The sequence below is a fragment of the Heterodontus francisci genome, chromosome 43, assembly GCF_036365525.1.
Source record: "Heterodontus francisci isolate sHetFra1 chromosome 43, sHetFra1.hap1, whole genome shotgun sequence".
NCBI lineage: Eukaryota > Metazoa > Chordata > Chondrichthyes > Heterodontiformes > Heterodontidae > Heterodontus > Heterodontus francisci.
Window position 1 is genome coordinate 4,080,474 of NC_090413.1, and position 25,776 is coordinate 4,106,249.

Consider the following 25,776-nt stretch of genomic DNA (forward strand, 5'->3'; position numbering starts at 1 on the left):
CACTGACTCAGAATGGGGTAAACTTCCACAGGCAATGACTCTCAGTGGGGTTCACTTCGATAAGCACTGACACTTACTGGGGTAAACTTCCACAGCCACTGACTCTCTCTGGAGAACAATTCCACAGGCACTGACTCTGAATGGGTTAAAATTCCACAGGCACTGACTCTCACTGGAGTACACTTCCACAGGCACTGACTCAGAATGGGGTAAACTTCCACAGGCAATGACTCTCAGTGGGGTTCACTTCGATAGTCACTGACACTTACTGGGGTAAACATCCACAGGCACTGACTCTCACTGGGGTACACTTCCACAGGCACTGACTTTGAATGGGGTAAACTTCCACAGGCACTGACTCTCACTGGAGTACAGTTCCACAGGCACTGACTCACACTGGGGTACACTTCCACAGGCACTGACTCTGAATGGGGTAAACTTCCTCAGGCACTGTCTCTCACTGGAGTACTATTCCACAGGCACTGACTCTGAATGGGGTGCACTTCCGCAGGCACTGACTCTGAAAGTGGTAAACTTCCACAGGCACTGACACTCACTCGGATCCAGTCCCACAGGGACTGACTCTCACAGGGGTACACTTCTACAGGGATTGAATCTCTTTGGGGTACACATCTACAGGGACAGACTCTCAAAGGGGTACGCTTCTACAGTGACTGACTCTCACTGGGGTACACTTCTACAGGTACAGACTCTCACTGGGGTACACTTCTGTAGGCAATGACTCTCTCTGGGTTAAAATTCCACCCACAATGACTCGCACTGGGGTGCAGTCCCACAGGCTCTAACTATCACTTGGGTACCGTTCCCTAGGCAATGACACGAACTGGGGCAAATTTCTACTGGCACTGACTCTCTATGAGAGACAGTTCCACAGGCACTGACTCTCACTGGGTTACAGTTCCACAGGCACTGACTCTCACTTGGATACACTTCTATCGGCACTGACTCTCACTTGGGTACATTTCTACAGGCACTGACTCTCACTTGGGTACACTTCTACAGGCATTGACTCTCACTGGGGTACATTTCCACAGGCACTGACTCTCACTTGGGTACACTTCTATAGGTACTGACACTCACTTGGGTACATGTCCACAGGCACTGACTCTCACTTGGGTACACTTCTACAGGCACTGTCTCTCACTGGGGTACATTTCCACAGGCACTGACTCTCACTTGGGTACACTTCTACAGGCACTGACTCTCACTTGGGTACACTTGTACAGGCACTGACTCTCACTGGGGTACATTTCCACAGGCACTGACTCTAACTTGGGTAAACTTCTATAGGCACTGACTCTCACTTGGGTACATTTCCACAGGCCCTGACTCTCACTTGGGTACACTTCTACAGGCACTGACTCTCTCTGAGGTACAGTTCCACAGGCACTGACTCTCACTTGGGTACACTTCTACAGGCACTGACGCTCACTGGGGTACATTTCCACAGGCACTGACTCTCACTTGGGTACACTTCTATAGGCACTGACTCTCACTTGGGTACATTTCCACAGGCACTTACTCTCACTTGGGTGCACTTCTACAGGCACTGACTATCACTTGGGTACACTTCTACAGGCACTTACTCTCACTGGGTTTACATTTCCACAGGCACTGACTCTCACTGGTGTACATTTCCACAGGCACTGACTCTCACTGGGGTACACTTATTCAGGCACTGCATCTGAATGGTGTAAACTTCTACAGGTACTGAATCTGAATGGGGTAAACATCCACAGTTACTGAATCTGAATGGCGTAAACTTCCACAAGCACTGACTCTGATTGGGGTACACTTCCACAGGCAATGACTCTCACTGGGGTACACTTCCACAGGTACTGACTCTGAATGGGGTAAACTTCCACACGCACTGACTCTGATTGGGGTACACTTCCACATGCACTGAATCTGAATGGGATAAACATCCACAGGCAATGACTCTCAGTGGGGTACACTTCGATAGGCACTGACACTTCCTGGGGTAAACTTCCAAAGGCACTGACTCTGAATGGGGTAAACTTCCACAGGCAATGACTCTCAGTGGGGTACACTTCGATAGGCACTTACACTTACTGGGGTAAACTTCCACAGGCTCTGACTCTCACTGGAGTACACTTCCACAGGCACTGACTCAGAATGGGGTAAACTTCCACAGGCAATGACTCTCAGTGGGGTTCACTTCGATAAGCACTGACACTTACTGGGGTAAACTTCCACAGCCACTGACTCTCTCTGGAGAACAATTCCACAGGCACTGACTCTGAATGGGTTAAAATTCCACAGGCACTGACTCTCACTGGAGTACACTTCCACAGGCACTGACTCAGAATGGGGTAAACTTCCACAGGCAATGACTCTCAGTGGGGTTCACTTCGATAGTCACTGACACTTACTGGGGTAAACATCCACAGGCACTGACTCTCACTGGGGTACACTTCCACAGGCACTGACTTTGAATGGGGTAAACTTCCACAGGCACTGACTCTCACTGGAGTACAGTTCCACAGGCACTGACTCACACTGGGGTACACTTCCACAGGCACTGACTCTGAATGGGGTAAACTTCCTCAGGCACTGTCTCTCACTGGAGTACTATTCCACAGGCACTGACTCTGAATGGGGTGCACTTCCGCAGGCACTGACTCTGAAAGTGGTAAACTTCCACAGGCACTGACACTCACTCGGATCCAGTCCCACAGGGACTGACTCTCACAGGGGTACACTTCTACAGGGATTGAATCTCTTTGGGGTACACATCTACAGGGACAGACTCTCAAAGGGGTACGCTTCTACAGTGACTGACTCTCACTGGGGTACACTTCTACAGGTACAGACTCTCACTGGGGTACACTTCTGTAGGCAATGACTCTCTCTGGGTTAAAATTCCACCCACAATGACTCGCACTGGGGTGCAGTCCCACAGGCTCTAACTATCACTTGGGTACCGTTCCCTAGGCAATGACACGAACTGGGGCAAATTTCTACTGGCACTGACTCTCTATGAGAGACAGTTCCACAGGCACTGACTCTCACTGGGTTACAGTTCCACAGGCACTGACTCTCACTTGGATACACTTCTATCGGCACTGACTCTCACTTGGGTACATTTCTACAGGCACTGACTCTCACTTGGGTACACTTCTACAGGCATTGACTCTCACTGGGGTACATTTCCACAGGCACTGACTCTCACTTGGGTACACTTCTATAGGTACTGACACTCACTTGGGTACATGTCCACAGGCACTGACTCTCACTTGGGTACACTTCTACAGGCACTGTCTCTCACTGGGGTACATTTCCACAGGCACTGACTCTCACTTGGGTACACTTCTACAGGCACTGACTCTCACTTGGGTACACTTGTACAGGCACTGACTCTCACTGGGGTACATTTCCACAGGCACTGACTCTAACTTGGGTAAACTTCTATAGGCACTGACTCTCACTTGGGTACATTTCCACAGGCCCTGACTCTCACTTGGGTACACTTCTACAGGCACTGACTCTCTCTGAGGTACAGTTCCACAGGCACTGACTCTCACTTGGGTACACTTCTACAGGCACTGACGCTCACTGGGGTACATTTCCACAGGCACTGACTCTCACTTGGGTACACTTCTATAGGCACTGACTCTCACTTGGGTACATTTCCACAGGCACTTACTCTCACTTGGGTGCACTTCTACAGGCACTGACTATCACTTGGGTACACTTCTACAGGCACTTACTCTCACTGGGTTTACATTTCCACAGGCACTGACTCTCACTGGTGTACATTTCCACAGGCACTGACTCTCACTGGGGTACACTTATTCAGGCACTGCATCTGAATGGTGTAAACTTCTACAGGTACTGAATCTGAATGGGGTAAACATCCACAGTTACTGAATCTGAATGGCGTAAACTTCCACAAGCACTGACTCTGATTGGGGTACACTTCCACAGGCAATGACTCTCACTGGGGTACACTTCCACTGGCACTGACTCTGAATGGGTTAAACTTGCACAGGCACTGACTCTCACTGGCATACACTTCCACTGGCACTGACTCTCACTGGGGTACACTTCCACAGGCACTGACTCTGAATGGGGTAAACTTCCACAGGCACTGACTCTGAATGGGGTAAAATTCCAGAGGCAATGATTCTCATTGGGGTACAATTCCTCAGGCACTGACTCTCACTGGGGTACACTTCCACAGGCACTGACTCTGAATGGGGTAAACTTCCACAGGCAATGACTCTCAGTGGGGTACACTTCGATAGGCACTGACACTTAATGGGGAAAATTTCCACAGGCACTGACTCTCTCTAGAGTTCACTTCCACAGGCACTGACTCTGAATGGGGGAAACTTCCACAGGCACTGACTCTCACTGGAGAACACTTCCACAGGCACTGACTCAGAATGGGGTAAACTTCGACAGGCACTATCTCTCACTGGAGTGCACTTCCACAGGCAATGACTCTCACTGGGGTACACATCCACAGGCACTGACTCTGAATGGGTTAATCTTCCACAGGCACTGACTCTCACTGGGGTAAACTTCCACAGGCACTGAAACTGAATGGGTTAAACTTCCACAGGCACTGATTCTCACTGGGGTAAACTTCCACAGGCACTGACTCTCACTGCGGTTCACTTCCAAAGTTACTGACACTGAATGGGGTAAACTTCCACAGGCAGTGACTCTGAAAGTGGTAATCTTCTACAGACACTGAATCTGAATGGGGTAAACTTCCACAGGCACTGACTCACACTGGGGGACACTGACACAGGCACTGACTCTGAATGGGGTAAACTTCCACAGGCCCTGACTCTCACTGTGGTGCACTTCCACTGGCACTGAATCTGAATGGGGCAAACTTCCACAGGCACTGACTCTCACTGGGGGACACTTCCATAGGTACTGACACTGGATGGGGTAAACTTCCACAGGCACTGACTCTGAATGGGGTAACCTTCCACAGGCTCTGAAATAAAAGCAAAATACTGCGGATGCTGGAAATCTGAAACAAAAACAAGAAATGCTGGAATCACTCAGCAGATCTGGCAGCATCTGTGGAAAGATAAGCAGAGTTAACGTTTCGGATCAGTGACCCTTCTTCGGAACTGACAAATATTAGAAAAGTCACAGATTATAAACAAGTGAGGTGGGGGTGGGGCAAGAGATAACAAAGGAGAAGGTGCAGATTGGACCAGGCCACATAGCTGACCAAAAGGTCAAGGAGAAAAGGCAAACAATAATGCTTTGTCTTTCAACACACCATATAACATTTCCACAGGCACTGACTCTCACTTGGGTACACTTCTACAGGCACTGACTCTCACTTGGGTACATTTCCACAGGCACTGACTCTCACTTGGGTACACTTCTACAGGCACTGACTCTCACTGGGGTACATTTCCACAGGCACTGACTCTCACTGGGGTACACTTCCACAGGCACTGACTCTCACTGGGGTACATTTCCACAGGCACTGACTCTCATTGGGGTACATTTCCACAGGCACTGACTCTCACTTGGGTACACTTCTACAGGCACTGACTCTCACTTGGGGACACTTCTGCAGGCAGAGAATCTGAATGGTGTAAACTTCGAGACGTACTGAATCTGAATGGGGTAAACTTGCACAGTCACTGACTCTGAATGGGTTAAACTTCCACAGGCACTGACTCTCACTGGGGTACACTTCCACAGGCACTGACTCTCACTGGGGTACATTTACACATGCACTGACTCTGAATGGGGTAAAATTCCACAGGCACTGACTCTAACTGGGGTACACTTCGACAGGCACTGAATCTGAATGGGGTAAACTTCTACAGGTGCTGAATCTGAATGGGGAAAAGTTCCACAGGCTCTGAATTTCACTGGGGAACATTTCCTCAGGCACTGAGTCTGACTGGGGTACACTTCCACATGCAATGACTCTCACTGGGGTACAATTCCATATGCACTGACTCTGAATGGGTTAAACTTGCACATGCACTGACTCTCACTGGGGTACACTTCTACAGGGACTGACTCTCACTGGGGTACACTTCCATCGGCACTGACTCTGAATGGGTTAAACTTGCACAGGCCCTGACTCTCACTGGGGTACACTTCTACAGGGACTGACTCTCACTGGGGTACACTTCTACAGGTACAGACTCTCACAAGGGTACGCTTCTTCAGGGACTGACTCTCACTGGGGTACACTTCTACAGGTACAGACTCTCACTGGGGTACACTTCTATAGTCACTGACTCTCTCTGGGTTAAAATTCCACCCACAATGACTCGCACTGGGTTGCAGTCCGACAGGCTCTAACTATCACTTGCATACCGTTCCCTAGGCAATGACACAAACTAGGGCAAATTTCTACTGGCACTGACTCTCTCTGAGATCCAGTTCCACAGGCAATGACTCTCACTTGGGTACACTACTACAGGCACTGACTCTCACTTGGGTACACTTCTATAGGCACTGACTCTCACTTGGTTACATTTCCACAGGCACTGACTCTCACTTGGGTACACTTCTGCAGGCACTGACTCTCACTGGGGTACATTTCCACAGGCACTGACTCTCACTGGGATACATTTCAACAGGCACTGACTCTCACTGGGGTACACTTATTCAGGTACTGAATCTGAATGGGGTAAACTTCCACAGGCACTGACTGTGAATGGGGTAAACTTCCACAGGCACTGACTCTGACTGGGGCACACTTCCACAGGCAATGACTCTCACTGGGGTACATTTCCACAGGCACTGACTCTGAATGGGTTAAACTTCCACAGGCACTGACTCTCACTGGGGTACACTTCCACTGGCACTGACTCTAACTGGGGTACACTTACATAGGCACTGACTCTGAATGGGGTAAACTTCCACAGGCACTGACTCTCACCGGGGTACACTTCCACAGGCACAGACTCTGAATGTGGTAAACTTCTACAGGTACTGAATCTGAATGGGGTAAATTTCCACAGGCACTGACTCTGAATGGGGTAAACTTCCACAGGCACTGACTCTCACTGGGGTACACATCCACAGGTACTGACTCTGAATGGGGTAAACTTCCACACGCACTGACTCTGATTGGGGTACACTTCCACATGCACTGAATCTGAATGGGGTAAACATCCACAGGCAATGACTCTCAGTGGGGTACACTTCGATAGGCACTGAAACTTCCTGGGGAAAACTTACAAAGGCACTGACTCTGAATGGGGTAAACTTCCACAGGCAATGACTCTCAGTGGGGTACACTTCGATAGGAACTGACCCTTACTGGGATAAACTTCCACAGGCACTGACTCTCACTGGGGTACACTTCCACAGGCACTGACTTTGAATGGGGTAAACTTCCACAGGCACTGACTCTCACTGGAGTGCAGTTCCACAGGCACTGACTCACACTGGGGTACACTTCCACAGGCACTGACTCTGAATGGGGTAAACTTCCACAGGCACTGTCTCTCACTGGAGTACACTTCCACAGGCACTGACTCTGAATGGGGTGCACTTCCACAGGCACTGACTCTGAAAGTGGTAAACTTCCACAGGCACTGACACTCACTCGGATCCAGTTCCACAGGGACTGACTTTCACAGGGGTACACTTCTACAGGGACTGACTCTCACAGGGGTACACTTCTACAGGGACTGAATCTCATTGGGGTACACTTCTACAGGTACAGACTCTCACTGGGGTACACTTCTGTAGGCAATGACTCTCTCTGTGTTAAAATTCCACCCACACAGACTCGCATGGGGTGCAGTCCCACAGGCTCTAACTATCACTTGGGTACCATTCCCTAGGCAATGACTCGAACTGGGGCAAATTTCTACTGGCACTGACTCTCTCTGAGAGACAGTTCCACAGGCACTGACTCTCACTGGGGTACAGTTCCACAGGCACTGACTCTCACTTGGATACACTTCTATAGGCACTGACACTCACCTGGGTACATTTCCACAGGCACTGACTCTCACTTGTGTACAGTTCTGCAGGCACTGAATCTCACTGGGGTACATTTGCACAGGCACTGACTCTCCCTTGGGTACACTTCTACAGGCACTGTCTCTCACTGGGGTACATTTCCACAGGCACTGACTCTCACTTGGGGACACTACTACAGGCACTGACACTCACTTGGGTACACTTCTAAAGGCACAGACTCTCACTGGGGTACACTTCTATAGGCACTGACTCTCACTTGGGTACATTTCCACAGGCACTGACTCTCACTTGGGAACACTTCTACTGGCACTGACTCTCACTTGGGTACACTTCTACAGGCACTAACTCTCACCGGGGTACACTTCCACAGGCACTGACTCTGAATGGGGTAATCTTCCACAGGCACTGACTCTCACTGGGGTACACTTCTACAGGCACTGACTCTGAATGGGGTAAACGTCCACAGGCACTGACTCTGATTGGGGTGCACTTCCACATGCACTGAATCTGAATGGGGTAAACATCCACAGGCACGTTCTCTCACTGGAGAACACTTCCACAGGCACTGTCTCTGAATGGGGTAAACTTCCACAGGCACGTTCTCTCACTGGAGAACACTTCCACAGGCACTGTCTCTGAATGGGGTAAACTTCCACAGGCACGTTCTCTCACTGGAGTGCACTTCCACAGTCAATGACTCTGAATGGGGTAAACTTCCACAGGCACTGACTCTCACTGGGGTACACTTCCACAGGCACTTAATCTGATTGGGGTAAACTTCCACAGGCACTGACTCTCACTTGGGAACACTTCTTCAGGCACTGACTATCACGGGGGTACATTTCCTCAGGCACTGACTCTCACTGGGGTACATTTCAACAGGCACTGACTCTAACTGGGGTACACTTCGACAGGCACTGACTCTGAATGGGTTAAACTTCCACAGGCAATGACTCTCACTGCGGTACACTTCCACAGGCACTGACTCTCACTGGGGTACATTTCCACTGGCACTGACTCTGAATGGGTTAAACTTCCACAGGCACTGACTCTCACTGGGGTGCACTTCTACAGGCTCTGACTCTCACTTGGGTACACTTCTGCAGGCACTGACTCTCACTGGGGAACATTTCCACAGGCACTGACTCTCACTGGTGTACATTTCCACATGCACTGACTCGGAGTGGGGTACACTTCTATAGGCACTGTATCTGAATGGTGTAAACTTCTAGAGGTAATGAATCTGAATGGGGTAAATTTGCACAGGCACTAACTCTGAAAGGGGAAAACTTCCACAGGCAATGACTCTCACTGGGGTACACTTCCACAGGCACTGACTCTCACTGGGGTACACTTCCACAGGCACTGACTCTGAATGGGGTAAACTTCAACAGGCACTGAATCTGAATGGGGTAAACTTCTACAGGTACTGAATCTGAATGGGGTAAACTTCGACAGGTACTGAATCTGAATGGGGTAAACTTCCACAGGCACTGACTCTCACTGGGGTACATTTCCACAGGCACTGACTCTGAATGGGTTAAACTTCCACAGGCACTACTCTCACTGGGGGACACTTCCACAGGCACTGACTCTGAATGGGGTAAAATTCAACAGGCACTGAATCTGAATGGGGTAAACTTCTACAGGTACTGAATCTGAATGGGGTAAACTTCCACAGGTACTGAATCTGAATGGGGTAAACTTTCACAGGCACTGACTCTGAATGGGGTAAACTTCCCCAGGCACTGACTCCGAATGGGGTTAACTTCTACAGGCTCTGAATCTGAATGGGGTAAACTTCTACAGGTACTGAATCTGAATGGGGTAAACTTCCACAGGCACTGAATCTCACTGGGGTACACTTACACAGGCACTGGCTCTGAATGGGGTAAACTTCCACAGGCGCTGACTCTCACTGGGGTACACTTCCACAGGCACTGACTTTGAATGGGGTAAACTTCCACCGGCACTGACTCTGAATGGGGTAATCATCCGCAGGTACTGACTCTGAATGCGGTAATCTTCCAGAGGCAATGACTCTAACTGGGGTACATTTCCACAGGCACTGACTCTCACAGGAAGACACTTCCACAGCCACTGACTCTGAATGGGGTACACTTCCACAGGCAATTGACCCTCACTTGATTGCACTTCCACAGGCACTGACTCTCACTGGGGTACACTTCCACAGGCACTGACTCTCACTGGGGTACTCTTCCAGAGGCACTGACTCTGAATGGGGTTAACGTCCAGAGGCACTGACTCTCACTGGGGTACCCTTCCACAGGCACTGAATCTGAATGGGGTAAACTTCCACAGGCACTGACTCTCACTTGGGTACACTTCTGCAGGCACTGACTCTCACTGGGGTACATTATCACAGGCACTGACTCTCACTGGGGTGCATTTCCACAGGCACTGACTCTCACATGGGTCCACCTCTGCAGGCACTGACTCTCACTGGCGTACATTTCCACAGGCACTAACTCTCACAGGGGTACATTACCACATGCACTGACTCTGAGTGGGGTACACTTCCATAGGCAGTGACTCCTAATGGAGAGCTGCTTCCCAGCCACTGAATTTCACTGGGGTACACTTCTACAGGCACTGACTCTCACAGGGGTACATGTCCACAGGCACTGACTCTGTATGTGGTAAACTTCCACAGGCATTGACTCTCACAGGAGTACACTTCCACAGGCACTGAATCTGAATGGGGTAAACTTCCACAGTCACTGACTCTCACTGGGGTACACTTCCACATGCACTCAATGTCAATGGGGTAAATTCCACAGCCACTGACTCTCACTGGGGTAAACTTCCACAGGCACTGACTCTGAATTGGTTACAGTTCCACAGGCAATGACTCTCAGTGGGGTACACTTCGACAGGCACTGACTCTCACTGGGGTACACTTCCACAGTCACTGACACTGAATGGGGTAAACCTCCACAGGCACTGACTCTCACTGGAGTGCTCTTCCACAGGCACTGACTCTGAATGGGGTAAACTTCCACAGGCACTGACTCTCACTGGGGTACACTTCCACAGGCACTGACTCTGAATGGGGTAAACTTCCACAGGCAATAACTCTCACTGGGGTAGACTTCCACAGGCACTGACTTTCACTGGGTTACACTTCCACAGGCACTGACTCTGAATGGGGTAAACTTCCACAGGCACTGTCTCTCACAGGAGTACACTTCCACAGGCACTGACTCTCACTGTGGGACCCTTCCACAGGCACTTACTCTCTCTGGGGTACACTTCCACAGGCACTGACTCTGAATGGTGTAAACTTCTACAGGCAATGACTCTGAATGGGGTAAACTTCCACAGGCACTGACTCTGAATGGGGTAAACTTCCACAGGTACTGACTCTGACTGGGGTACACTTCCACAGGCAATGACTCTCACTGGGGTACACTTCCATTGGCACTGACTCTGAATGGGTTAAACTTGCACAGGCCCTGACTCTCGCTGGGGTACACTTCTACAGGGACTGACTCTCACTGGGGTACACTTCCATAGGCACTGACTCTGAATGGGTTAAACTTGCACAGGCCCTGACTCTCACTGGGGTACACTTCTACTGGGACTGACTCTCACTGGGGTACACTTCTACAGGTACAGACTCTCACAGGGGTACGCTTCTTCAGGGACTGACTCTCACTGGGGTACACTTCTACAGGTACAGACTCTCACTGGGGTACACTTTTTCAGGCACTGACTCTCTCTAGGCTAAAATTCCACCCACACTGACTCGCACTGGGGTGCAGTCCGACAGGCTCTAACTATCACTTGGGTACCGTTCCCTAGGCAATGACACAATCTAGGGCAAATTTCTACTGGCACTGACTCTCTCTGAGGTACAGTTCCACAGGCACTGACTCTCACTTGGGTACACTTCTACAGGCACTGACTCTCACTTGGGTACACTTCTATAGGCACTGACTCTCACTTGGGTACATTTCCACAGGCACTGAATCTCACTTGGGTACACCTCTACAGGCACTGACTCTCACTGGGGTACATTTCCACAGGCACTGACTCCCACTGGGATACATTTCCACAGGCACTGACTCTCACTGGGGTACACTTATTCAGGTACTGAATCTGAATGGGGTAAACTTCCACAGGCACTGACTCTGAATGGGGTAAACTTCCACAGGCACTGACTCTGACTGGGGTACACTTCCACAGGCACTGAATCTCACTTGGGTACACCTCTACAGGCACTGACTCTCACTGGGGTACATTTCCACAGGCACTGACTCCCACTGGGATACATTTCCACAGGCACTGACTCTCACTGGGGTACACTTATTCAGGTACTGAATCTGAATGGGGTAAACTTCCACAGGCACTGACTCTGAATGGGGTAAACTTACACAGGCACTGACTCTGACTGGGGTACACTTCCACAGGCAATGACTCTCACTGGGGTACACTTCCACAGGCACTGACTCTGAATGGGTTAAACTTCCACAGGCACTGACTCTCACTGGGGTACACTTCCACTGGCACTGACTCTAACTGGGGTACACTTACATAGGCACTGACTCTGAATGGGGTAAACTTCCACAGGCACTGACTCTCACCGGGGTACACTTCCACAGGCACAGACTCAGAATGGGGTAATCTTCCACAGCAACTGACTCTCACTGGGGTACACTTCCACAGGCACTGAATCTGAATGTGGTAAACGTCTACAGGTACTGAATCTGAATGGGGTAAACTTCCACAGGCACTGACTCTCACTGGGGTACACTTCCACAGGTACTGACTCTGAATGGGGTAAACTTCCACACGCACTGACTCTGATTGGGGTACACTTCCACATGCACTGAATCTGAATGGGGTAAACATCCACAGGCAATGACTCTCAGTGGGTTACACTTCGATAGGCACTGACACTTCCTGGGTAAAACTTCCAAAGGCACTGACTCTGAATGGGGTAAACTTCCACAGGCAATGACTCTCAGTGGGGTACACTTCGATAGGCACTGACACTTACTGGGGTAAACTTCCACAGGCACTGACTCTCACTGGAGTACACTTCCACATTCACTGACTCAGAATGGGGTAAACATCCACAGGCACTGACTCTCACTGGAGTGCACTTCCACAGGCACCGACTCTGAATGGGGTTATCTTCCACAGGCACTGACTCTCACTGGGGTACACTTAAACAGGCACTGACTCTGAATGGGGTAAACTTCCACAGGCACTGTCTCTCACTGGAGTACACTTCCACAGGCACTGACTCAGAATGGGGTGCACTTCCACAGGCACTGACTCTGAAAGTGGTAAACTTCCACAGGCACTGACACTCACACGGATCCAGTTCCACAGGGACTGACTCTCACAGGGGTACACTTCTACAGGGACTGACTCTCACTTGGGTACACTTCTACAGGCACTGACTCTCACTTGGGTACACTTCTACAGGCACTGACTCTCACTTGGGTACACTTCCACAGGCACTGACTCTCACTGGGGTACACTTCTACAGGCACTGACTCTCACTTGGGTACACTTCTAAAGGCACTGACTCTCACTGGGGTACATTTCCACAGGCACTGACTCTCACTTGGGTACACTTCTATAGGCACTGACTCTCACTTGGGTACATTTCCACAGGCACTGACTCTCATTTGGGTACACTTCTACAGGCACTGACTCTCACTTGGGTACACTTCTACAGGCACTGACTCTCACCGGGGTACACTTCCACAGGCACTGACTCTGAATGGGGTAATCTTCCACAGGCACTGACTCTCACTGGTGTACACTTCTACAGGCACTGAATCTGAATGTGGTAAACTTCTACAGGCACTGACTCTCACTGGTGTACACTTCTACAGGCACTGAATCTGAATGTGGTAAACTTCTACAGTTACTGAATCTGAATGGGGTAAAATTCCACAGGCACTGACTCTCACTGGGGTGCACTTCCACAGGCACTGACTCTGAATGGGGTAAACTTCCACACGCACTGACTCTGATTGGGGTACACTTCCACATGCACTGAATCTGAATGGGGTAAACATCCACAGGCAATGACTCTCAGTGGGTTACACTTCGATAGGCACTGATACTTCCTGGGTAAAACTTCCAAAGGCACTGACTCAGAATGGGGTAAACTTCCACAGGCAATGACTCTCAGTGGGGTACACTTCGATAGGCACTGACACTTACTGGGGTAAACTTCCACAGGCACTGACTCTCACTGGAGTACACTTCCACATTCACTGACTCAGAATGGGGTAAACATCCACAGGCACTGACTCTCACTGGAGTGCACTTCCACAGGCACCGACTCTGAATGGGGTTATCTTCCACAGGCACTGACTCTCACTGGGGTACACTTAAACAGGCACTGACTCTGAATGGGGTAAACTTCCACAGGCACTGTCTCTCACTGGAGTACACTTCCACAGGCACTGACTCAGAATGGGGTGCACTTCCACAGGCACTGACTCTGAAAGTGGTAAACTTCCACAGGCACTGACACTCACACGGATCCAGTTCCACAGGGACTGACTCTCACAGGGGTACACTTCTACAGGGACTGACTCTCACTTGGGTACACTTCTACAGGCACTGACTCTCACTTGGGTACACTTCTACAGGCACTGACTCTCACTGGGGTACATTTCCACAGGCACTGACTCTCACTGGGGTACACTTCTACAGGCACTGACTCTCACTTGGGTACACTTCTAAAGGCACTGACTCTCACTGGGGTACATTTCCACAGGCACTGACTCTCACTTGGGTACACTTCTATAGGCACTGACTCTCACTTGGGTACATTTCCACAGGCACTGACTCTCATTTGGGTACACTTCTACAGGCACTGACTCTCACTTGGGTACACTTCTACAGGCACTGACTCTCACCGGGGTACACTTCCACAGGCACTGACTCTGAATGGGGTAATCTTCCACAGGCACTGACTCTCACTGGTGTACACTTCTACAGGCACTGAATCTGAATGTGGTAAACTTCTACAGGCACTGACTCTCACTGGTGTACACTTCTACAGGCACTGAATCTGAATGTGGTAAACTTCTACAGTTACTGAATCTGAATGGGGTAAAATTACACAGGCACTGACTCTCACTGGGGTGCACTTCCACAGGCACTGACTCTGAATGGGGTAAACGTCCACAGGCACTGACTCTGATTGGGGTGCACTTCCACATGCACTGAATCTGAATGGGGTAAACATCCACAGGTACTGACTCTGAATGGGGTAAACTTCCAGAGGCAATGATTCTCACTGGGGTACAATTCCTCAGGCACTGACTCTCACTGGGGTACACTTCCACAGGCACTGACTCTGAATGGGGTAAACTTCCACAGGCACTGACTCACAGTGGGGTACACTTCGATAGGCACTGACACTTACTGGGGTAAATTTCCACAGGCACTGACTCTCACTGGAGTACACTTCCACAGGCACTGACTCTGAAGTGGGTAAACTTCCACAGGCACTGACTCTCACAGGAGAACACTTGCACAGGCACTGTCTCTGAATGGGGTAAACTTCCACAGGCACTGTCTCTCACTGGAGTGTACTTCCACAGGCAATGACTCTGAATGGGGTAAACTTCCACAGGCACTGACTCTCACTGGGGTACCATTCCACAGGCGCTTAATCTGAATGGGGTAAACTTCCAGAGGCACTGACTCTCACTGGGGTACACTTCCACAGGCACTGACTCTGAATGGGGTAAACTTCCACAGGCACTGACTCTGATTGGGGTGCACTTCCACATGCACTGAATCTGAATGGGGTAAACATCCATAGGAACTGACTCTGAATGGCGTAAACTTCCAGAGGCAATGATTCTCACTGGGGTACAATTCCTCAGGCACTGACTCTCACTGGGGTACATTTCCACAGGCACTGACTCCCACTGGGATACATTTCCACAGGCACTGACTCTCACTGGGGTACACTTATTCAGGTACTGAATCTGAATGGGGTAAACTTCCACAGGCACTGACTCTGAATGGGGTAAACTTACACAGGCACTGACTCTGACTGGGGTACACTTCCACAGGCAATGACTCTCACTGGGGTACACTTCCACAGGCACTGACTCTGAATGGGTTAAACTTCCACAGGCACTGACTCTCACTGGGGTACACTTCCACTGGCACTGACTCTAACTGGGGTACACTTACATAGGCACTGACTCTGAATGGGGTAAACTTCCACAGGCACTGACTCTCACCGGGGTACACTTCCACAGGCACAGACTCAGAATGCGGTAATCTTCCACAGCAACTGACTCTCACTGGGGTACACTTCCACAGGCACTGAATCTGAATGTGGTAAACTTCTACAGGTACTGAATCTGAATGGGGTAAACTTCCACAGGCACTGACTCTCACTGGGGTACACTTCCACAGGTACTGACTCTGAATGGGGTAAACTTCCACACGCACTGACTCTGATTGGGGTACACTTCCACATGCACTGAATCTGAATGGGGTAAACATCCACAGGCAATGACTCTCAGTGGGTTACACTTCGATAGGCACTGACACTTCCTGGGTAAAACTTCCAAAGGCACTGACTCTGAATGGGGTAAACTTCCACAGGCAATGACTCTCAGTGGGGTACACTTCGATAGGCACTGACACTTACTGGGGTAAACTTCCACAGGCACTGACTCTCACTGGAGTACACTTCCACATTCACTGACTCAGAATGGGGTAAACATCCACAGGCACTGACTCTCACTGGAGTGCACTTCCACAGGCACCGACTCTGAATGGGGTTATCTTCCACAGGCACTGACTCTCACTGGGGTACACTTAAACAGGCACTGACTCTGAATGGGGTAAACTTCCACAGGCACTGTCTCTCACTGGAGTACACTTCCACAGGCACTGACTCAGAATGGGGTGCACTTCCACAGGCACTGACTCTGAAAGTGGTAAACTTCCACAGGCACTGACACTCACACGGATCCAGTTCCACAGGGACTGACTCTCACAGGGGTACACTTCTACAGGGACTGACTCTCACTTGGGTACACTTCTACAGGCACTGACTCTCACTTGGGTACACTTCTACAGGCACTGACTCTCACTGGGGTACATTTCCACAGGCACTGACTCTCACTGGGGTACACTTCTACAGGCACTGACTCTCACTTGGGTACACTTCTAAAGGCACTGACTCTCACTGGGGTACATTTCCACAGGCACTGACTCTCACTTGGGTACACTTCTATAGGCACTGACTCTCACTTGGGTACATTTCCACAGGCACTGACTCTCATTTGGGTACACTTCTACAGGCACTGACTCTCACTTGGGTACACTTCTACAGGCACTGACTCTCACCGGGGTACACTTCCACAGGCACTGACTCTGAATGGGGTAATCTTCCACAGGCACTGACTCTCACTGGTGTACACTTCTACAGGCACTGAATCTGAATGTGGTAAACTTCTACAGGCACTGACTCTCACTGGTGTACACTTCTACAGGCACTGAATCTGAATGTGGTAAACTTCTACAGTTACTGAATCTGAATGGGGTAAAATTCCACAGGCACTGACTCTCACTGGGGTGCACTTCCACAGGCACTGACTCTGAATGGGGTAATCTTCCACACGCACTGACTCTGATTGGGGTACACTTCCACATGCACTGAATCTGAATGGGGTAAACATCCACAGGCAATGACTCTCAGTGGGTTACACTTCGATAGGCACTGACACTTCCTGGGTAAAACTTCCAAAGGCACTGACTCTGAATGGGGTAAACTTCCACAGGCAATGACTCTCAGTGGGGTACACTTCGATAGGCACTGACACTTACTGGGGTAAACTTCCACAGGCACTGACTCTCACTGGAGTACACTTCCACATTCACTGACTCAGAATGGGGTAAACATCCACAGGCACTGACTCTCACTGGAGTGCACTTCCACAGGCACCGACTCTGAATGGGGTTATCTTCCACAGACACTGACTCTCACTGGGGTACACTTAAACAGGCACTGACTCTGAATGGGGTAAACTTCCACAGGCACTGCCTCTCACTGGAGTACACTTCCACAGGCACTGACTCAGAATGGGGTGCACTTCCACAGGCACTGACTCTGAAAGTGGTAAACTTCCACAGGCACTGACACTCACACGGATCCAGTTCCACAGGGACTGACTCTCACAGGGGTACACTTCTACAGGGACTGACTCTCACTTGGGTACACTTCTACAGGCACTGACTCTCACTTGGGTACACTTCTACAGGCACTGACTCTCACTGGGGTACATTTCCACAGGCACTGACTCTCACTGGGGTACACTTCTACAGGCACTGACTCTCACTTGGGTACACTTCTAAAGGCACTGACTCTCACTGGGGTACATTTCCACAGGCACTGACTCTCACTTGGGTACACTTCTATAGGCACTGACTCTCACTTGGGTACATTTCCACAGGCACTGACTCTCATTTGCGTACACTTCTACAGGCACTGACTCTCACTTGGGTACACTTCTACAGGCACTGACTCTCACCGGGGTACACTTCCACAGGCACTGACTCTGAATGGGGTAATCTTCCACAGGCACTGACTCTCACTGGTGTACACTTCTACAGGCACTGAATCTGAATGTGGTAAACTTCTACAGGCACTGACTCTCACTGGTGTACACTTCTACAGGCACTGAATCTGAATGTGGTAAACTTCTACAGTTACTGAATCTGAATGGGGTAAAATTCCACAGGCACTGACTCTCACTGGGGTGCACTTCCACAGGCATGACTCTGAATGGGGTAAACGTCCACAGGCACTGACTCTGATTGGGGTGCACTTCCACATGCACTGAATCTGAATGGGGTAAACATCCACAGGTACTGACTCTGAATGGGGTAAACTTCCAGAGGCAATGATTCTCACTGGGGTACAATTCCTCAGGCACTGACTCTCACTGGGGTACACTTCCACAGGCACTGACTCTGAATGGGGTAAACTTCCACAGGCACTGACTCACAGTGGGGTACACTTCGATAGGCACTGACACTTACTGGGGTAAATTTCCACAGGCACTGACTCTCACTGGAGTACACTTCCACAGGCACTGACTCTGAAGTGGGTAAACTTCCACAGGCACTGACTCTCACAGGAGAACACTTGCACAGGCACTGTCTCTGAATGGGGTAAACTTCCACAGGCACTGTCTCTCACTGGAGTGTACTTCCACAGGCAATGACTCTGAATGGGGTAAACTTCCACAGGCACTGACTCTCACTGGGGTACCATTCCACAGGCGCTTAATCTGAATGGGGTAAACTTCCAGAGGCACTGACTCTCACTGGGGTACACTTCCACAGGCACTGACTCTGAATGGGGTAAACTTCCACAGGCACTGACTCTGATTGGGGTGCACTTCCACATGCACTGAATCTGAATGGGGTAAACATCCATAGGAACTGACTCTGAATGGCGTAAACTTCCAGAGGCAATGATTCTCACTGGGGTACAATTCCTCAGGCACTGACTCTCACTGGAGTACACTTCCACAGGCACTGACCCTGAATGGGGTAAACTTCCACAGGCAATGACACACAGTGGGGTACACTTCGATAGGCACTGACACTTACTGGGGTAAATTTCCACAGGCACTGACTCTCACTGGAGTACACTTCCACAGGCACTGACTCTGAATGGGGTAAACTTCCACAGGCACTGACTCTCACTGGAGAAGACTTCCAGAGGCACTGTCTCTGAATGGGGTAAACTTCCACAGGCACTGTCTATCACTGGAGTGCACTTCCACAGGCAATGACTCTGAATGGGGTAAACTTCCACAGGCACTGACTCTCACTGGGGTACCATTCCACAGGCACTTAATCTGAATGGGGTAAACTTCCAGAGGCACTGACTCTCACTTGGGTACACTTCTTCAGGCACTGACTCTCACTGGGGTACATTTCCACAGGCACTGACTGTCACTGGGGTACATTTCAACAGGCACTGACTCTATCTGGGGTACACTTCGACAGGCACTGAATCTGAATGGGGTAAACCTCTGCAGGTACTGAATCTGAATGGGGTAAACTTCCACAGGCACTGACTCTCACTGGGGTACATTTCCACAGGCACTGACTCTGAATGGGTTAAAATTCCACAGGCACTGACTCTCACTGGGGTACTCTTCCACGGGCACTGACTCTCACTGGGGTAACTTTCCACAGGCACTGACTTTGAATGGGTTAAACTTCCACAGGCACTGACTCTCACTGGGGGACACTTCTGCAGGCACTGACTCTCACGTGGGTACACTTTTGCAGGCACTGACTCTCACTGGGGTACATTTCCACAGCCACTGACACTCGCTGGTGTACATTTCCACATGCACTGACTCTGAGTGGGGTACACTTCTATAGGCACTGAATCTGAATGGTGTAAAATTCTAGAGGTACTGAAACTGAATGGGGTAAATTGCACAGGCACTGACTCTGAATGGGGTAAACTTCCACAGGCACTGACTCTCACTGGGGTACACTTCCACAGGCACTGACTCTCACTGGGGTACATTTACACATGCACTGACTCTGAATGGGGTAAACTTCAACAGGCACTGACTCTAACTGGGGTACACTTCGACAGGCACTGAATCTGAATGGGGTAAACTTCTACAGGTACTGAATCTGAATGGGGTAAACTTCCACAGGCACTGTCTCTCACTGGAGTGTACTTCCACAGGCAATGACTCTGAATGGGGTAAACTTCCACAGGCACTGACTCTCACTGGGGTACCATTCCACAGGCGCTTAATCTGAAAGGGGTAAACTTCCAGAGGCACTGACTCTCACTGGGGTACACTTCCACAGGCACTGACTCTGAATGGGGTAAACTTCCACAGGCACTGACTCTGATTGGGGTGCACTTCCACATGCACTGAATCTGAATGGGTTAAACATCCATAGGTACTGAGTCTGAATGGCGTAAACTTCCAGAGGAAATAACTCTCACTGGGGTACAATTCCTCAGGCACTGACTCTCACTGGGGTACACTTCCACAGGCACTGACCCTGAATGGGGTAAACTTCCACAGGCAATGACTCACAGTGGGGTACACTTAGATAGGCACTGACACTTACTGGGGTAAATTTCCACAGGCACTGACTCTCACTGGAGTACACTTCCACAGGCACTGACTCTGAATGGGGTAAACTTCCACAGGCACTGACTCACACTGGAGAAGACTTCCAGGGGCACTGTCTCTGAATGGGGTAAACTTCCACCGGCACTGTCTCTCACTGGAGTGCACTTCCACAGGCAATGACTCTGAATGGGGTAAACTTCCACAGGCACTGACTCTCACTGGGGTACCATTCCACAGGCACTTAATCTGAATGGGGTAAACTTCCAGAGGCACTGACTCTCACTTGGGTACACTTCTTCAGGCACTGACTCTCACTGGGGTACATATCCACAGGCACTGACACTCACTGGGGTACATTTCAACAGGCACTGACTCTAACTGGGGTACACTTCGACAGGCACTGAATCTGAATGGGGTAAACTTCTACAGGTACTGAATCTGAATGGGGTAAACTTCCACAGGCACTGACTCTCACTGGGGTACACTTCCACGGGCACTGACTGTCACTGGGGTACCTTTCCACAGGCACTGACTCTGATTGGGATAAACTTCCACAGGCACTGACTCTCACTGGGGTACACTTCTACAGGCACTGACTCTCACGTGGGTACACTTATGCAGGCACTGACTCTCACTGGGGTACATTTCCACAGGCACTGACTCTCGCTGGTATACATTTCCACATGCACTGACTCTGAGTGCGGGACACTTCCATAGGCACTGAATCTGAATGGTGTAAACTTCTAGAGGTACTGAATCTGTATGGGGTAAACTTGCACAGGCACTGACTCTGAATGGGGTAAACTTCCACACGCACTGACTCTCACTGGGGTACACTTCCACAGGCACTGACTCTCACTGGGGTACATTTACACATGCACTGATTCTGAATGGGGTAAACTTCAACAGGCACTGACTCTAACTGGGGTACACTTCGACAGGCACTGAATCTGAATGGGGTAAACTTCTACAGGTACTGAATCTGAATGGGGTAAACCTCTACAGGCACTGACTCTCACTGGGGTACATTTCCACAGGCACTGACTCTGAATGGGCTAAACTTCCACAGGTACTGAATCTGAATGGGGTAAACCTCTACAGGCACTGACTCTCACTGGGGTAAACTTCCACAGGCACTGACTCTCACTGGGGTACATTTCCACAGGCACTGACTCTGAATGGGTTAAAATTCCACAGGCACTGACTCTCACTGGGGTACACTTCCACGGGCACTGACCCTCACTGGGGTAACTTTCCACAGGCACTGACTTTGAATGGGTTAAACTTCCACAGGCACTGACTCCTACTGGGGGACACTTCTGCAGGCACTGACTCTCACGTGGGTACACTTTTGCAGGCACTGACTCTCACTGGGGTACATTTCCACAGCCACTGACACTCGCTGGTGTACATTTCCACATGCACTGACTCTGAGTGGGGTACACTTCTATAGGCACTGAATCTGAATGGTGTAAAATTCTAGAGGTACTGAAACTGAATGGGGTAAATTGCACAGGCACTGACTCTGAATGGGGTAAACTTCCACAGACACTGACTCTCACTGGGGTACACTTCCACAGGCACTGACTCTCACTGGGGTACATTTACACATGCACTGACTCTGAATGGGGTAAACTTCTACAGGTACTGAATCTGAATGGGGTAAACTTCCACAGGCACTGTCTCTCACTGGAGTGTACTTCCACAGGCAATGACTCTGAATGGGGTAAACTTCCACAGGCACTGACTCTCAGGGGGTACCATTCCACAGGCGCTTAATCTGAATGGGGTAAACTTCCAGAGGCACTGACTCTCACTGGGGTACACTTCCACAGGCACTGACTCTGAATGGGGTAAACTTCCACAGGCACTGACTCTGATTGGGGTGCACCTCCACATGCACTGAATCTGAATGGGGTAAACATCCATAGCTACTGACTCTGAAGGGCGTAAACTTCCAGAGGCAATGATTCTCACTGGGGTGCAATTCCTCAGGCACTGACTCTCACTGGGGTACACTTTCACAGGCACTGACCCTGAATGGGGTAAACTTCCACAGGCAATGACTCACAGTGGGATACACTTCGATAGGCACTGACACTTACTGGGGTAAATTTCCACAGGCACTGACTCTCACTGGAGTACACTTCCACAGGCACTGACTCTGAATGGGGTAAAATTCCACAGGCACTGACTCTCACTGGAGAAGTCTTCCAGGGGCACTGTCTCTGAATGGGGTAAACTTCCACCGGCACTGTCTCTCACTGGAGTGCACTTCCACAGGCAATGACTCTGAAAGGGGTAAACTTCCACAGGCACTGACTCTCACTGGGGTACCATTCCACAGGCACTTAATCTGAATGGGGTAAACTTCCAGAGGCACTGACTCTCACTTGGGTACACTTCTTCAGGCACTGACTCTTACTGGGGTACATATCCACAGGCACTGACTCTCACTGGGGTACATTTCAACAGGCACTGACTCTAACTGGGGTACACTTCGACAGGCACTGAATCTGAATGGGGTAAACTTCTGCAGGTACTGAATCTGAATGGGGTAAACTTCCACAGGCACTGACTCTCACTGGGGTACATTTCCACAGGCACTGACTCTGAATGGGTTAAACTTCCACAGGCACTGACTCTCACTGGGGTACACTTCCACGGGCACTGACTGTCACTGGGGGACCTTTCCACAGGCACTGACTCTGAATGGGTTAAACTTCCACAGGCACTGACTCTCACTGGGGTACACTTCTACAGGCACTGACTCTCACGTGGGTACACTTATGCAGGCACTGACTCTCACTGGGGTACATTTCCACAGGCACTGACTCTCGCTGGTATACATTTCCACATGCACTGACTCTGAGTGGGGTACACTTCTATAGGCACTGAATCTGAATGGTGTAAACTTCTAGAGGTACTGAATCTGAATGGGGTAAACTTGCACAGGCACTGACTCTGAATGGGGTAAACTTCCACACGTACTGACTCTCACTGGGGTACACTTCCACAGGCACTGACTCTCACTGGGGTTCATTTACACATGCACTGACTCTGAATGGGGTAAACTTCAACAGGCACTGACTCTAACTGGGGTACACTTCGACAGGCACTGAATCTGAATGGGGTAAACTTCTACAGGTACTGAATCTGAATGGGGTAAACTTCCACAGGCACTGTCTCTCACTGGAGTGTACTTCCACAGGCAATGACTCTGAATGGGGTAAACTTCCACAGGCACTGACTCTCACTGGGGTACCATTCCACAGGTGCTTAATCTGAATGGGGTAAACTTCCAGAGGCACTGACTCTCACTGGGGTACACTTCCACAGGCACTGACTCTGAATGGGGTAAACTTCCACAGGCACTGACTCTGATTGGGGTGCACTTCCACATGCACTGAATCTGAATGGGGTAAACATCCATAGGTACTGAGTCTGAATGGCGTAAACTTCCAGAGGCAATGATTCTCACTGGGGTACAATTCCTCAGGCACTGACTCTCACTGGGGTACACTTCCACAGGCACTGACCCTGAATGGGGTAAACTTCCACAGGCAATGACTCACAGTGGGGTACACTTAGATAGGCACTGACACTTACTGGGGTAAATTTCCACAGGCACTGACTCTCACTGGAGTACACTTCCACAGGCACTGACTCTGAATGGGGTAAACTTCCACAGGCACTGACTCTCACTGGAGAAGACTTCCAGGGGCACTGTCTCTGAATGGGGTAAACTTCCACCGGCACTGTCTCTCACTGGAGTGCACTTCCACAGGCAATGACTCTGAATGGGGTAAACTTCCACAGGCACTGACTCTCACTGGGGTACCATTCCACAGGCACTTAATCTGAATGGGGTAAAGTTCCAGAGGCACTGACTCTCACTTGGGTACACTTCTTCAGGCACTGACTCTCACTGGGGTACATATCCACAGGCACTGACTCTCACTGGGGTACATTTCAACAGGCACAGACTCTAACTGGGGTACACTTCGACAGGCACTGAATCTGAATGGGGTAAACATCCACAGGTACTGAATCTGAATGGGGTAAACTTCCACAGGCACTGACTCTCACTGGGGTACATTTCCACAGGCACTGACTCTGAATGGGTTAAACTTCCACAGGCACTGACTCTCACTGGGGTACACTTCCACGGGCACTGACTGTCACTGGGGTACCTTTCCACAGGCACTGACTCTGATTGGGATAAACTTCCACAGGCACTGACTCTCACTGGGGTACACTTCTACAGGCACTGACTCTCACGTGGGTACACTTATGCAGGCACTGACTCTCACTGGGGGACATTTCCACAGGCACTGACTCTCGCTGGTATACATTTCCACATGCACTGACTCTGAGTGGGGTACACGTCTATAGGCACTGAATCTGAATGGTGTAAACTTCTAGAGGTACTGAATCTGAATGGGGTAAACTTGCACAGGCACTGACTCTGAATGGGGTAAACTTCCACAGACACTGACTCTCACTGGGGTACACTTCCACAGGCACTGACTCTCACTGGGGTACATTTACACATGCACTGATTCTGAATGGGGTAAACTTCAACAGGCACTGACTCTAACTGGGGTACACTTCGAAAGGCACTGAATCTGAATGGGGTAAACTT